At 35.7% G+C, this 16,620-nt stretch overlaps 1 protein-coding gene across 1 annotated transcript in view; it reads left to right on the forward strand.

Moving 5' to 3' along the window:
* The window catches only part of LOC139736626 (ligand-dependent nuclear receptor corepressor-like protein), a 67,078-nt gene that overhangs the window by 17,068 nt on the left and 33,390 nt on the right, over positions 1 to 16,620 (forward strand). The gene's annotated exons all lie outside the window — the stretch shown is intronic.

Here is a 16,620-nt window from a genome sequence, read left to right on the forward strand (position 1 = left end):
AGAAAACATGATTTGATTTCAGTATTTCAAAGACAGTAACAGGCATTTTCTAGAAAAGCTTGCAGGAAATGCTTCTGAGTAAATGAGCAAACTTCCTCATAATGCTTTTGATTCGCCTGTTGTCTGGTTTCAAAATTCCAAGATTTCGAATGTTCAGGCAATAATCTATAGTTTGATTGCCAGAGCATTGCACAGCAAACAGTGCAGCTTTTATAATTTGCACATATGTAAAGGTATATGAATCAGGTTTATGCTGTGTCTGGAGAATATATAATCAGAGCATGTAGATATCACTCAGATAAGGGATTGTACAGCAAATCTAAATTAAAGTTTTGGTTACAAACAGCTTAAACATATCATCAAACACATCATTGATTACAACATTAACCTTCCTAAACATAAATGCTCAACAAAGCACGAGGATAGCAGTTTTTTATGTGCAAAGGAACTTTGTTGCAATACACAAGCAGTCAACAGTTTCATAATCAAATTTCCAATCCCAATGGATGTGGCTCTTAAAAAGTTTAATTTCTTGTGAATACATTACCAATAAATCATTAAAATGTTATCAAATGTCACTCGTGATCAAGGAGACTGAGAATACTGTAGAGTAAACCAAACACATAGAATGGTAGGAGTTTGCTTCAAAGATGAAAAAAAAGAAGAAAGTTTGAAGTCTGAAGTTTTTTTTTTTTCATGCTGTTAAGAAGCAGTGATATCAGTTGCAACCTTATATATATGGAAATTGCTACCAGCTGAGTGTTATTTTGAAATTCAGACTAAGACCCGTTTCTTTTTCCATGTCCTGTTGTAGTGAAGCCATCACAATTTTGTTAAATTGATTTTAGTACATTATGTAATTTTGTGCATCGAGTATGGCTATTTAAAGCAGAAAATGTACAAAAGCCTGACCTTTTGTTGGACACTTGCAGATGATACTGTTTACGTGTTGTGTACACACTTATGTGTGAATTTGTTTGTGTGTGTACATGGTTTATTTATTTATTATACATATATGCACACAAAAAAAAAAACCAATGAACATGTGATGCTGCCATGAAAAAGACATGCTCTCATTCCATTGTATGCAGTGTTGGACATCTCGGTCTGTGTGTTTTAAAAGCAACTTTTCACAAACTGATACTTATTCATGCCCATTATGATAATCACAGTGCATATAGAGTGAACTTCTCCGACAGCCACAAGTGGTACATGAATAATGCAAATGCTGTCTGAACAAAACCACAGATTTAAAAAAAAAATGCACTCTGAGGGTCATATGTGGACATCACTTGTACTTTTACTGTTCAGTAGCACTCAGAAAAAAAAAAATCATGTGTGTGTGTGTGTGTGTGTGTGTGTGTGAGTGCCAAAAAGAAAGAAAGAGAGGGAAAATGAATGAAAGTGTTAGAAGAGCACTGGGTACAGAGTCTCTGTGTATCATATGCCTTTCATTCCTTCTTGGTTTGCAGTTCCAGTTGACCTCTCTCTCTCGCTCTCTCTTCTCTCTCTCACATGATACTGTATTATGCCATTGCCTTTACCTTCATTTTAAAATGCATGGAATCTTCTTTCTTTATACCCCTTTCAGTAACTCCTCTGGCTTGGGCCAGGCCCGAGCTAAGTTGTAAAATTTTGAGTTTATGAATGGGTCGGGCCAAAGTGGCCGACAACAAGAGCGGGCTATTTTGGCACTGCTGAAGCTAGCACCAGGCTCGGGCCAGGCTCGGGCCAGGCTCGGGCCTGGTGGTGATCGAAGAGTGTATGAACGATACCCAGTGCCAGGCTTGGGCCAAAATTCCTTGCACGGTCAAAGGTCAAAATTACCTGGCCGTGCCCTCCGCCGGAGCATGCATTGAGTTATCATGGTAGTTATCCCTTATGTGGCCGAGTTCGTGAATGGGTCATCGTAAAAGTAGCGCAGCTCTGGGATAGTTACTGAACGCATTTTTTACTGCTTGGCACAGGCCAAATTAGCTCGGGCCAGGAGCTGGCCAAAAATGTGTGAGTTACTGAAAGGGGTATTAGTCTCTTACCCTCAGTTGCCGTATTCCAACGGCAGAAGGAGTGAGATTTGGGATCTTGATCCCAATCTCACTTTTCAAATCACCATTCCAAACAAGACAAAAATTCTACCAATGAATCGTGATCGAAACATTGATTTTTTTTTTTTTTTTTTTTTGGTAGTCGTTCACATGACTACCAAAATATCTCACTAACCCACTGGAGTTGAACGCCTATGATCTCAGCCTGACCACCAGCCACTAGAACTACCCAGCATGTAGCACACACATGCACACACACACACATATCATTGGCATATATTTTGTGTGCTCATCACTGCTGTCCTGTTAACATTCGGCTCAATTGGCTTGATACATCAAGAAATAGACCGTGCTATGGCCACCTGAGCAAAAATGGCCGATCCATTGTGGGCTCAAAAACATTGATGCATGTGAGCAATCGTGATAATTTGCAAAATATTACACAACAAATAGCAAGATTTAAATCGTAATCCGAATCAAAATCCAAATCACAATTTTATGGATTTCCAGGTATTCATATGAAAAATTAGTGAGAGTTAGATCATGATCCAAACATTTGTTTGGATCGAGATTCAAATCCCACTCCAAACTGAGGTGTGAACCCCATTAGGCTAGTATCTCATGTCTCTAATTCCTCCCCTTTCACTCCCACTCCCTATTTCTCTCTTTTCTCCTTGTATCTTACCTTTACATTTTATGTGGGAGTGTACAGGGCTGTTAGGTATGTTGTCAGATGTATTGAACAACTGTAATCTGTTACCGTAAACATTCGTGGCATGAAATTTTTACGAATTGGAGCCGATGGCCTTTTTCGCGGCATGAAATTTTCCAAAATAGCCACTGGCATTCAGTGCATAGACAGGAACTTCACATGCATCTTAATTTTGTGAATTTTGGCTCTCGCAGAATGAAAATGCATGCAAAACTGTCTGGTTTTACAGTACATAATATATTTTTGTCATTTACTCTCTAAAGCTCTGCTGCTGACGTCACACTGTAAGATACTTTCATCGCCTATGTTTGTCCTCAACAGATTGTACAAGCTGAATGATAAGATAGTGATGATAATAATGCTAATTGATTCTGGTGACATACCCTTAGTTTTGCTACTTTCACTCTCTTATGTCAGTCCAGATGATCATGAGTGGAAATAGTAGAAATTAAATTCAGTCTGGGGAATAGGGTCTTGTACATTGTAATAGGTTATGTTGAATAGTCATAGTAAAATTACGATAATAATAATAATATGATAATGATGATACTGATAATGATAATAGAAGTAGAAAAATAATGATGATGATATTAATGATATCAATTCTTATAATTATCATCACTACCAATGTAATTGTTATCAGAAGCAGCAGTTATTCAAGTGAAATGCATCTGTGTGTAATGGTGACAGGTTTAGGACCTGGGCCTTTCAATGAGTTTTATACATAACTGTAAGGGAAGGCTGTTTCAAAGTCATTGTGTTCTCAGCTTCTTCATTATGACTGATTTCAATTCCATAGTTCATAACTCAAGTCTTTATTGATAGAGGGTATGAAAGTTATTGCATTTCATATTGCACTTTTTGTTCATATTGCACAAATATATGATATTCTGTCTTATGATATTGATCACCTGAGTTTTATTCTGAAGTTTGATACATTAACATTTTATACATGCATGACATGGTGAATTATCCTTCACTTCACATGCTCGATTATTCTTCAAAATCCTGCAAGGAAGCTTGTGTCATTTTGTTTGCACCTGTAGATTTCAAAAAAAAAAGAAAAAAGAAAATGAATATGCCAAAACATATCAAGTTTGTTATCAAAATTTTAAAAAGTGATGAGAGATTTTGATGGCAATAATATTCATCCTTCTGGATTTTTGTTTCTTTTTCTAAAGTCAACAGAATTGGGATTTGCTCACACGGTGCTACAGCCTTATCACTGGTGAATAATATATAGTCTGTTGAGCCACTCTTCATCTTATTTTGCTGGAGTGGCGTATCAAGCTTTCAATCATACTGAAATGTGTTTTAAAAAACAGCCAATGTCATTAAAGGTGGATTCTGGTCTAGATAAAAGATAATCTGTAAAGAAAGAGTAGAATATGAATAGCACAACAGTGACAATTTTGTCAAAATCTGATAAAAAATAAGGGAGTTATGAAATTTTGAAAATTTGTTAATGTTTGCAAAATGGTTTTTGAACAGATGATATGTCATTGCCTCTTAATTTTCCATTGATCATGTACAAAATATGAAGGAAATGTAATATTTTTGTTAAAAGTGAAAAACACAATGTTATTCCTGGTTGAATAACATCAAGAGTATTGAATATCGGGATTTGAGACTGGGGCATAATGGGGCTTTAATTAGTGTAAAACTGGAAATTTCAAAACTTTTATGTACAACCTATATGGCAAGTTGTGAAGCGATGACATCATCACTTGGCTATTTGCATATCCATACTGACTGTTCAAGAATTACTTCATGAAAAATAAGGAAAACTTCAAAATGACATATAAAACTTCTTTATATTTCATCCCATTTTGATCAAATTTCCATCATTTTGCTAAGAAAATATTATTCCTTCTTTTCAGACTAACTTTCAGCTGCAATGGAATTCCCCTTTAAAGAATAGGCCATGGTATAAATGCAAAGAATTTGTATGCGACTGGAACACTATGAAAGCTCTAATATTGGATATCTCTCACACAATCAACTCAGGACCAGTAGTAGACAAGTCCATGTGTGAAACCCTTTACATATCACTTTTGTGTTGCTGTGTTTGTGAGTCAATCTGCCTCCTCCTTTATCTATCTTTCTTTCTTTTGTAAATATACCTGTAGGTATCTGTATGCTGTTCCACCTCCTCAACACACCCCACCCCTTTCCCCGTCTCTTTCTGCCTTTACCATACATGGCTTGCCTCTTTCACTGAATTCATATCATTCTACAGTAATTGATAACTCACAGTCTCTTGCTCAGTTTTGATACCTACGCACCATTGTAGATGAGGGCATTGTCGTGGAAATCATCCAATCAATCTTCCATTTCCACGAACATCTGTGCAGTAATACATGCGTGGGTCCATATTGCCTTGATAGCAACATGTTGGAAAATAATTATGTCACTTTCCCTGGCTGGTATGCATATATGTGCGTACAGTCATTTTATTGAGCATAGAATTGTGTACCCTTGACCTCAGCTTCTACTGAGAAATGAAATGGGGAAAGAGATACTCGGGTATATGTGCAATTTGTTTGTGATATCTATGTTACTGAGAATCAGAATATGTGAAGAGAATGTGTCTTGGGGTAAAGCAGACACATCTCTGTCAAATTTTGCACAATGAGCCTGTATGAAATATAAAGAGTCATGTTTCCATTTCTTGAAGGGGAAATTTTCTTCCCTTTTCAATGTGATTAGTTCATGCATTTTGAAATGTGTGAAGTGTTTTGCTGATGACGTACAGAGTATAATCTAATTTCCATTGTCCAAGTTTAGATCTGAGACTTCATGGCACATTAAAAACCACAAGCTTCAACATACTGTGTTGAAAGCAATGCCCATTTTATCGCAAACACTGAATTCTTGTAGGGTTTTTTTCTGCCTTGTAAGTAAGCTTTCTTACCTGTGCTTAGGAGGGTTTCTACATAGGAGCTGCATATGTGAGAGCGGCAAAGTAATCAACAGTAGAAGAGTATTGATGAACTAATGCACACATCTTTTTCTGTTTCAAGATTGTTTTAAAGAGTCACATCCATTTAAATTGCATACCTCAAAAAAAGCTGCCAATAGGTTCTTGCAATGTAGAATCAAATTATAGAGATCTTCAAAGAAAACAAGATATGAAATTTCCTCAAAAGGCTGATGTATGTAGAGCAACAAAACAAAATGTCTTCTGCAAAAGCTAGTCTTCCCCATAATCTTTCGCCCATAGTGAATATTTTGATGTCCAATCTCATCTTATAGAGTATCTGCTTACAGAAGAAAAGTGATATGAGTACGCCGACAAAAGTCAATTTTTTTTCTTTCACCCTAATCGTAGGGCTGCCTACGCTGGATGATGCGTGCAGGCTGTTATCCCCCCCCCCCCCCCCCCCCCCGATCTTCATCATGCAAATATGAAATATGGCAAAATTGTTGCGAGGGAATTATAAACCTTTGTATGTAAGCCTAGCCAGTTCATAGAAACGCCACCTGGGATTCACGGATATACAGTGTACATGTATCACTCAAGCAAACATCCAAATTGCAAAGGATACTGGACAAACGCAATCCGGGCACATGGCAAACAGTCTCCATTATGGAGTACCGCACCCCAAGGACAAGCATACAATGTATGCCCATTTATGATAAATATGCTTCATGGCTGTGTTACCGTGGCAACTACTGACTGACAATTTTAGGCGCAGTTCAAAATGCCCTGATATCTCCCACTCTTCTTTTGTTGGCGTTGCCTACCCAAACATCTTGTGGATGGATTCTTTATATGAAAGGGTGAAGAGGCAAGGCCCTGCAAATGTTAGACACACATGTATGTGTACAATGTGTATCTTGTAACAAAATGGAATGTTTTATTTGATATCATGTATTTCACAGACATGAGTGATTCTTTCTTTTTTTTCTAAATCTCTATCGTATTGAATAATCTGCAGAGTCAAAAATAAGATAAACTAACATCATATAATAATTTTACCCAGGGTAGGCTCTTCAGTGTTGCCACTGCTCTACCAGAGGGCCCTGCCATTATTATTACCCTAGTGTTGCCAGGTACCCATTTATACACCTGGGTCGGGAGGGACATTGTGGGTAAAACATCTTGTCCAAGGACATAAGCGCTAGGCGGGATTCGAACTAGGGTCCTCCGATCGGGAGTCGAGAGTCTTATCCACTATGCCACAGCGCCATATGATGCTTTAGAAGAGATTACTAGTACAATCTACAGTGTTAATGGGGATAATTGTGGTTAAAGTCTAATACAGGAATAAATTGTCAAGGTGATAGCATTTTTACGACTATATGTTCAAGTGTTGTAGAATTCCTTTACACACCACTTGTTGTATCACGACCATTTCATATGTCTAGTGTATTCCCAGATAGAGATCGTTCAGGTGTGATTAATGTTGTGTATGTATGGCATACAATAGATATTGAGAGATTGCTCATCTGGTAATGAATCATTTTGAATTCATTTCCTCAAGTCAAGGCACTTTCTTTTGAGTTTATTTGGCCCCACCGTCATTTTAGTATATTATTCTTAGAAATTCACAAGGTTGCTGAAATTCATTGTAAGCAGCAGTACCCATATCAAACATTGTACGTACATGGACACAAAAGCTCAAAGTGTTTTAATTCATTTATCTGCATTAGTACTCTTGGAGACTCCTTTCTTTGAAAGAGTCATTGAATTTTTCTAAAGCCTGTTCATACAATGTATCATCATTTTCAGCAGCCAGCAAATGTTTGAAATTGGTAGTAAAATTCCAGCAAACATATCGTGATGTATTGATTTCAATTTAATAGAATCCCCAGACCACAGGCTATGCATTGAAGTGGTGTAAAGAGCAGCAGCAAAAAACCAAAGAAATTCCTCACATAGTTTAGGAGTGGCCATTTTATTTTTGATAAACATATGTGTATCATAATATTGTTTGCTTGTTGTTTGTTTTTTAAAGGATGAAAGTACATCTTTGATAAATGGCTACTCAGCCATGATTCTACTTCTGAAAAATTAAATGTAATGCTCAGGTTGTGACATTTCAACATAGATTTTATTTTAAAACACACACACACATACAACAGCAACAACGAGTATCAAGAATCAGGTAGACAACTATAAATACACAGCTACTGCATTTTTCAATTACTTTAGTTCATCACTTGAGTAAAATAAAAGGAATAAAAATGTGAGGTGATGTAATGAAAACATCTGAAAGCAGTTTATGTGAATTGCTTATTCACAAATTTTGAATGGGATTACATACCATGGTTTTCTGTTTTGATGTTTCGTTTTATATTATATATGGTGACATCTTGTGGATATTATTTTGTACCTATACATGGTCTGACAATGGGTACTATATTGCCTGGTGTTAAAATAAGACTTGTACATAGCTGCCACAGATATTCTTAACCCACTGAGGATGGACTGATTTTGCTATAACACACATTTCCCATAGACACCTGCCCAAGTATACTCAGGACTAGTCTTCAGCAGGTTAAAGAGGGACATTGTTGTTTTTTTTTTACCTTCATTATACTTGTCTGTCACTCCATCTGTATTGCATGGAGATATGTGACCAGTCCTACCCATGTGATGAGTTTTGTAATCGCTCTTTTTTTCACAGCAACCTTGATGATTAAATAACAATTTTGATTCTCATGTTTGTTTACTTGTGAATAAGTTTTAGTGGATGTTGCTGTATATCAGATGGCAATATCAGATAATGAAGTTTCAGTGTTTAAGACCTTTGTTCAAGAAACTGAAAAAGCAGTGTGGCATATTGGAGATTGGGTTGAGTTAAGTACCAATATGCTAGATGTTACTTTTAATGATACCGTGAGTGAAGTGATTTGACATTTTCTCTCACACTGCATGTTAGAATCATTTACATTTATGGGGGGATTGGTCACCCTGGGACTATGTTTTACACCGAATGATCTGGTGTACCCCCTACTTTGGTTTATCTTCTTCGTATTGCTCATAGTCTAATCAGAACTGTGATTGCTGTTGGCATTTGAATTGAGATTTTTTTTTTTTTGGAGTGCTCGTCCATTAGTGTCACTGACTCGCGGAGACATGTGATGTTTCATTTTGACGAGACAAATGGGGAAGAGGGGGTGAAGTAATTGCTGGTGCAGTTGAGTATAGCTTAATGTGCATATCATTTACATTAGACTCACCACCACAATCCTCTCCGATACAGTTACATAAATGTAGTGTGGGAATAGTCACCGTTTATCTTTCTCACAGCTTGTTTCTCATCAAAATATATCTAGTGGTCTGTTCTGGTGGTATTTGTCGTTTGAGAAGTGAACGGAAAGGAGAAATATCAAACCTTAGAATCAGAAGGCAGTTTCGATATTATGTTGTTTTTGTTTCCATCTCGATCAAGTGTCCATTGTTCATATTTCGTTACCTTCACTTCATGTGTGAGATTTCATAGCTGTTTGTAAGCATATTAAGGGAGTGCCAGTTTTGATGATTGTGATAATGACAATTACAATACTTTGAAAACATTTAGTAATATTATGATATTATAATCATCCACTCTATCTAGGGGATTAATTAGTGCATGTTTACAAGATGTAAAAATTTACTTGGTGCATTGCAGAACAAACTTAGAAAAAAATAAGCAAACATGAATGAGGTGTGAACAAACACATTGTCCAATCATATCACTTCTGGGCAGTTAGAAACAAAATTTATGAGTAGTTGTAATAAAGAAAGATGGCAATTTCATTAAAGTCCAAGTAATGGAAAGTGGTGGGATAAAAATGGATTTGTGGTAAACTTTGTTCTGTCCACTCCAAATGTCCTATTAACCCATTGCGGACGAGTCCCGAGTATACTCGGGCAAGTGTCTATGGGAACTGCGTGTTGTAGCAAAATCAAACCATCCTCAGCGGGTTAATATGCACTATGCTGATACATTCTCATTGTGATTTTACAAAATGCAGATATGGGAAAGTTAACTATGATAGGATATACTGATAAAGATTCCAATGTGCAGGACAAGGTATTTCAAGTTTGTTTTTCAGTAACAGTGACAATGAAACATTCTTATCACTAATACAGGCATCTATATGATTGTCATAACAGAGCTGGATCTCTGAACATCTCATCCCTTTTTATATAACATTTATGAATAATAGGTTTGCCCAGTTTTACTCTCTGTGCATTTCTTCCCATGATAACATACTCATTTGGAGTTATGAAATATACTGAAAGTGTCGCATAACTGGTGATGCATTGTTCATCCAAGAAAATTGTGTTCTATTTTCAGAGAAGAATATTATTTCACAACTTCTAAAGGGCTGTTTTCGCAGAGCACGCTAACAATTTGTGAAGAATGTGAATGTCATAAAAATTTTTAAGTCCAACTTTCATAGTTAAATCTGCAAAAGATCTCCAAACTGGTGTGAGGGTTTGGAAGTGTTGTCAACTGTTTTCCGGGTGTCATTTAAGTTTGGCGAGTTTGGAATCTAAAGAATTTTGATTTTTTTTCTTAAACATTCCCAGCATCCCTGGTTCTGATTTTTTTTTTTTGGATTTTTTTTTCTTCAAAATTGTATTGAAAGCTTTATCATATGCCCAAGACTTTGCAAAGTCTTTTTGAAGTCAAAACAGATCACAACAGTTTGGAAAATGTTTCACATATATTTTTTTAAATGTCTCATGATAGAAGTGAAGTTCGTCCGCTCATTGTGTTGACATATCAGTAAATTGTTAGTATAGTTTTTTAGACATTCTTACAAACATGTGGTGCATGTTGGAGGGCAAATCTACACCATTTGCTGTCTAACTTCTATAAAGTGCATGGCCGAGGTGTCTGACATCATACTAACTTTATTTCATTTTGTTTATCAGGTCTTCTACAGTGTATATCTACACATTGAACAATACAGTAAAAAAAAAACTATATATAATGGCATGTATGCTATGATAAATATTATAAAATGCACCTAAATCAGTCTAGAGTACACCATATTTATATTGGAAAACTGAAATAATTTGTGGGGGAACCTACAGAGAAGCATGATGCTAACGGGGATAGGTCCTCAGAAAAGAAGTTGGCAGACACATACACACACACACACACACAACAAGCATGCATACACAAACCAACGGACAACAGATAGAAATGAAAGAGGGAGAAAATGAAGAGAACAAATTTGTGATGTTTGCATTTAAGTTGCTTGTTCTTTTTTGTGTGTGGTCTGGCCATAGTTCAGGGACAACATTTGCACATATATGTTTTGAGAACATGTGTGCATACACTGTATACAGGAATGGTTTACGTTTCGCTGGTTGTGATACATTTGAAGAAAAACTTGTCAGAATGTCAGACTTCACCATTTTTTTTTACATTCATGTCCTTCTCAAATCATTTGTATGCTCAAGTGAAAACAGCTCTTTGTGTACTAGTCTTGGTATATTACCACTGTAGCAAATATCAACATAGGAATATTCTTGTCATTTTCATCCTGCATATAGGATAAAGGAAAGGATAGAATATGGTCTGTTGAAAAGGTATCCTAGATGGAAATGTGAGTTGAATACAATGTTTACAGTGCATGAATATTTAATGGAAATGAACCTCATTAAAAGTGGCCTCCAAAAGCTAGGGATATCATCATTAAATATATAGCAGCACTGCTGGCGTGATAAGTTAATAGACTTCACACCTTTCATTCTATACAATCTATTATTAACTCCTCCAAAATAGGAGGCTTACAGATAATCAACAAGAGGGTAATCATTCTCTAGCTGTGGTGTCACAAATCGCAGAATGCTTGTTGTTTTGGCAACATGATCTATCTGTAGTGCCAAGTTATTGGAAATTTGACAAACAAGAACGGGTTGAGGTTGCATTTTCAAGTTTAAGCTTCAAATTTGTATAGCACATTACATTATAAATACAATTGTATGTTTATGTGCCAGATATCCACAGATAGACCAGAATGGATTATGGAAAGTAGTATTAACTTTGAATTATACGTGAAGTTCCCTGCATATTGTGTAGTGAACTTAGTAGAACCAGGTCACCACCAAGAAGTGAGAAATTACACTATGAAGGCTATGTGAGCTGCACATTGTACATGTCCTTATGAGAGTGTTAAAGCATACAAAGTAGTTATTCGATGAAGCCAATGGTAAAACAGCAATAACCTACGCGTAAAATGGTGCAGTGTAACTCGATAGGGAAAGGTACAATGTGATAGGCAAAGATACCACATTGAGTAAAATGATTATTTATATGATATAAACATATATATAATTATAAGAAGAATGAGTCTCAAATACACCATCTGTAGATCCAACAAGAAGGTTTTTATTCACAAAATTTTCAACCCGCCTCGGGCCTTCGTCAGTGTAGTGTATACTAGGACAATGATTTAAGTTTTTGCAAACATGAATCTTAACAACATAACATCATAACAATGATGGCATACTCAGTACGCTGTTATTTTCGCGTACAGATATTTTCGCGAATGATGAGGCCATAGACATTTTCGCAAGATGTTGTTTTCGCGGATTGACGCCGACGCTTACGTAAATGCACTATTAACAGGGCGCATGGAGACATTTTCGTGTTTTGTTAAATTCGCGATCCAGCTGTGATTCGCGAAATTCGCAAAAATTAAACCCTCACGAAAATAACAGCTTATACAATATTTGAGACTCATTCTTCTTCTAATTATAACATTCGAAGTCCAACACGTGGAATATATATTTATATTTATATGTATACATGTATGTATATGTATTTATTTATTTATTCATATGATATGATATATTTATTCATCAAAATTTGAATATGAAACTTCTGTTGAAAAGGTGGAATGTGAAAAGATTGATGCATAGGAATGCATTTGCATCCTCAGCACCAGGATGCCAAATAACATCTTGTGTCTGTTTTCTTCCCAGCTCCCAACATTCAGACTGTGTAGCTCAATTTGGGTATTTGAGGCCCTGTCCCATATCGGGCCTCTCATTTCAATGTGAGCCCCCTATGTTGACCCCAAGTTTTCAGCCTGGGAGCCTAATTTGTATAGAGGCCTACTTTCCATAAAATCAGAGAGGTAGCAGCAAGCATTCTTGCAACATATATTGATGTAATGGGGAACTTGTGATCTTCAATGTTAAAACAAAAAGCCCTCTATTGCATACTTGCTGCTAATCTTTTGAAGCCCATGTGAAGATGTAATTTATTCTCGACAGCAGAACATGTGTTAAATTGATATGGATAGTCCATTCTTTGTTCAAGGTGACTCTTCTGTGCATAAGATCAAAATAAATTGATACTGAAAGTTTCATTGAAAATGGCCAAGATTTGTTAGTCTGGAAATTCAGAATTTCACATAACAATAGAGTGATAACCAATCAACCAACCAGTAATTATTTAGCACCTTTTCTATATAGTCTCAAAGTGCTTCTACAGTAACAAAATACAAGAAGCCAACAGTATTTACTGATCAAAAAAAAAAAGAAACAGAGAGAAAGAACTGAGCAAATAAAACAAACAATAGCCTTTAAGTTTGTCAGATCATTAACCAACCTTGCAATGGAATTAAGTCAGAACTATAAAGAAAAATCTGGATAAAATCTGTCGGTATTACACTGTGGCTACTTTACAAGTGAAAGTGAATGAAAGGTGATATGTCCATATACTGTATATCATACCCATCAACCATATTAAATGCTTGGGACTAGCATGAGACTACATTACATAGTACTAAATATGTCATTTTGATCTCAATGCCATCTTCCAGTTGTCTGAAGGTATGCTTTATTCATATTTACTGACATTCTACACTTGAATGCTGCAATGTGTGCTATACGTGTCAATAATCAGTCTGTTGCTAAGCAGGATACAATTTCCACAATGATATAGGAATAAATGATATAGAATACTTTAACTCATCAAGCATAAGTAAACACATTTATGATTTATCTTTTTTTATTGTCTTTCCTATTCATTGTTTGTGTTTCATGAGATAGAGTAAAAAAAATTGTTGTTTTTATATTATTGTTTGTTTTAATCGCAGAATCTTCAAAAGCCTTTTAATCGCTTAATTTATAATTGATGCTTAAAGGGACTGTACAGTACTGGTTGAGGTGGGGATTCAGGTTTATAACATTCCTAAGTGAGATAATGAGAAACCTCTTATGAAATATGAAGGGTTCAATGTTTATTTGATGAAAATTGGTTTTCAAATGGCTGAGACATTCCAAAAAAGTGATAATAATAAAAGGCAACAAGCCACGACTTTTATTAGGATCTCTTTGTTTCACCTTGTTTTCGGATATTTCAGCCATTTCAAAACCAATTTTCATCAAATAAACTTTTGATACCCCTAAGAATTGCATGCTCTTTGACATCTCATAGAGTTGTTTCTGAATATCTTGCAAAATGTTAAAAGCTAAATCCTCACCTCAACCAGAACTGTACAGTCCCTTTAAATTGGCATTCTGAGGCATGAAAGTTCCTGTATCTCAATGAACTTGGCAATTTTGTGTAATTTTCTTTCTGATTTTGTAATGGGCTATTGTTTGGTTTACCAGATTCACAGATACAACATGTTGTAACCAAGCTTCAGCTTGTGCAGAATGTATGTGCGAGACTTGTGTCCAGTTCGTCAAAATTGTCACATATCACACCTGTTTTGATGAAGTTACATTGGTTGCCAGTAAGACAGAGAATTGTATTTAAAATTTTGATATTTGTTTATAAAGTATTGCATGGTCAAGCACCTGGTTATTTATCAGAATTGATATTAATGAAATCACACTCATATTCTCATAATTTACGAAGTACACAGGATAAGTTGCTTCTAAAGCAATCTCACTTAAAAACAAAAGTAACTTTGGGGGATTGTACCTTCAGCTGTGCTGCTCCAAAACTTTGGCATAAATTACCTGAGAAACTGAGGAAGGCATCATCACTTGCTGTCTTCGAATCTTTATTGAAGACTTACCTTTTCAGAAGCCTTTGATTAATTTGTTATCTGTTTTTTGTAATAACGCGCTATATAAATGTTGTCAATTATTATTATTATTTGTGTGTCTAATCAGTGACAATGTCAGGAGCTCTGTTACATCACAGCGCAGTAGAGTATATTTACATAGTAGCTGCACTATACAAATTTGTCTAATTATTATTTTGTGCAATTTTTTCTGATTTTATGCAGATTCAATAATTTTTTCAAGTTTAAAATCTTTCTCCTGGATAAGAGGTAGAAGTCCCTTGTATAATTGCCATCATGGTTTATAGCCAATATTCAGATGGCAGAAATGCAGTTACTGTGTAATGCTTGCAAATTTCAAATTGAAATGTCATGGCAACTGCTGTTTCAATCAGTGCTGGGCACTTAAGGTTAAAAGTATTAAGAAGAAAACAAATTTTATTGTCTGAAAGAGCTCACGTAATACAGATGGCGAAGACAGGCCTGTCAGTCATCTGTTTGGCATCATGCATTGTGACGTGCAGATTGCCTTTCCTTATTCCTCCTCACAAAATGAAGGGTAATCAGTGTCGTTGTGGAGATACGCATCGTCAGAGGATGTGGAGTGGTTGTGATATCAAGACAAATTAGATTTGAGAAACATGTCAGCTTTTTCTTTCTCTTTTTTTTTTTCTTCAGTGTCTCATTTGCAATGCCCATTTCTTGTTGAAGGTTGCAAATTTCTTGTGAAAGTTATGACAGATTCCTTTTGAGAATAATGAAATGTTTTCTCTCATTACATCTGGAATTGTCAGAGCCTCTTTGTTATAAAAAATGGTATTCTCCACTTATGGATATGATTTCAATGTCTGATGTGTTTATCTCCTGCCTGATATGTGTTCTCGTGCAGGTTAGTTGTGATAGATTTGCCGGATGGAATTCTGATAATCCTGCCAAACTGTAGTGTGAAGTGTGTCCCACTTGCACATGGTGTTTAGAGATATGATATGACCCACGCTCAAAGCTTTGTCTTGTTATCGTATGTTATTGTCAAGATTGTCTGATGGTCTTCATACAAAGTCTGAGAAAATTGAAAATTTAACATAATTTATGAGTTACACAATCCACATAATCAACTGACCCGACTTTGAAATCAGACACTTTCTTATAAGTAATAGCAAAACAGTTAACTTTGATTTATCATACCAGTCTTAAACCATGCTAAAAATTCCATTGTTTATATAAATGCATTCTTATATCTAAGTGTGGCAATATTGATAATGGCAGTGTTTGACTTTTCTGTTGACACTAATAAATATTGTGTGCGTATTGGCTTTTGGGAAAAATCATGGGGTTTTATATGCAAATGGTTCAGCAGTCTACTGCAAACATGGCTATGATATGACTTAAATCAAACGGCTTGATCAACTAGTTGTATGCTTCCTGTGTGACTGCAGGGAGGAATCCAAAGATTGAGAGAAAGTCAGGTGGACAAAAAGAAAAGAAATGCCTTGTCTGCAATGAGCATTGTCATTGCAAATCATTTCAGCAAATTTCTTGTAAATACATAGTACTAGTAGTAGAATTATGGCATTGTGGTGTACAATGTTTGTAGTGTACAATGTTTGTAGTGATATTTTGGATTGGCTTTAGAATCAGTGAAGTTGTTCAGCAGTTTCTATTGAGATGGCAGGAGTTTTTCTGATTTTTTAATAGCACAGTTTTTCATCGTCCATGGACAATTGAAAATGATAGTTTTTTCTTGCATTTTGAAATTATTGTTTGGGTAGGGATTTTTTGAAATTATTGTTTGGGTAGGGATTTTTTTTTTGTTTGAAGCATTTGATTTTAGAAACATGATGCAATACAGCATAACTTTCACATTATACCCAAAATGTCTATTTAGTA

The sequence above is a fragment of the Diadema antillarum genome, unplaced genomic scaffold (assembly GCF_040938485.1).
Source record: "Diadema antillarum isolate AM-2024a unplaced genomic scaffold, OU_Dant_1.0 seq00000659_RagTag, whole genome shotgun sequence".
NCBI lineage: Eukaryota > Metazoa > Echinodermata > Echinoidea > Diadematoida > Diadematidae > Diadema > Diadema antillarum.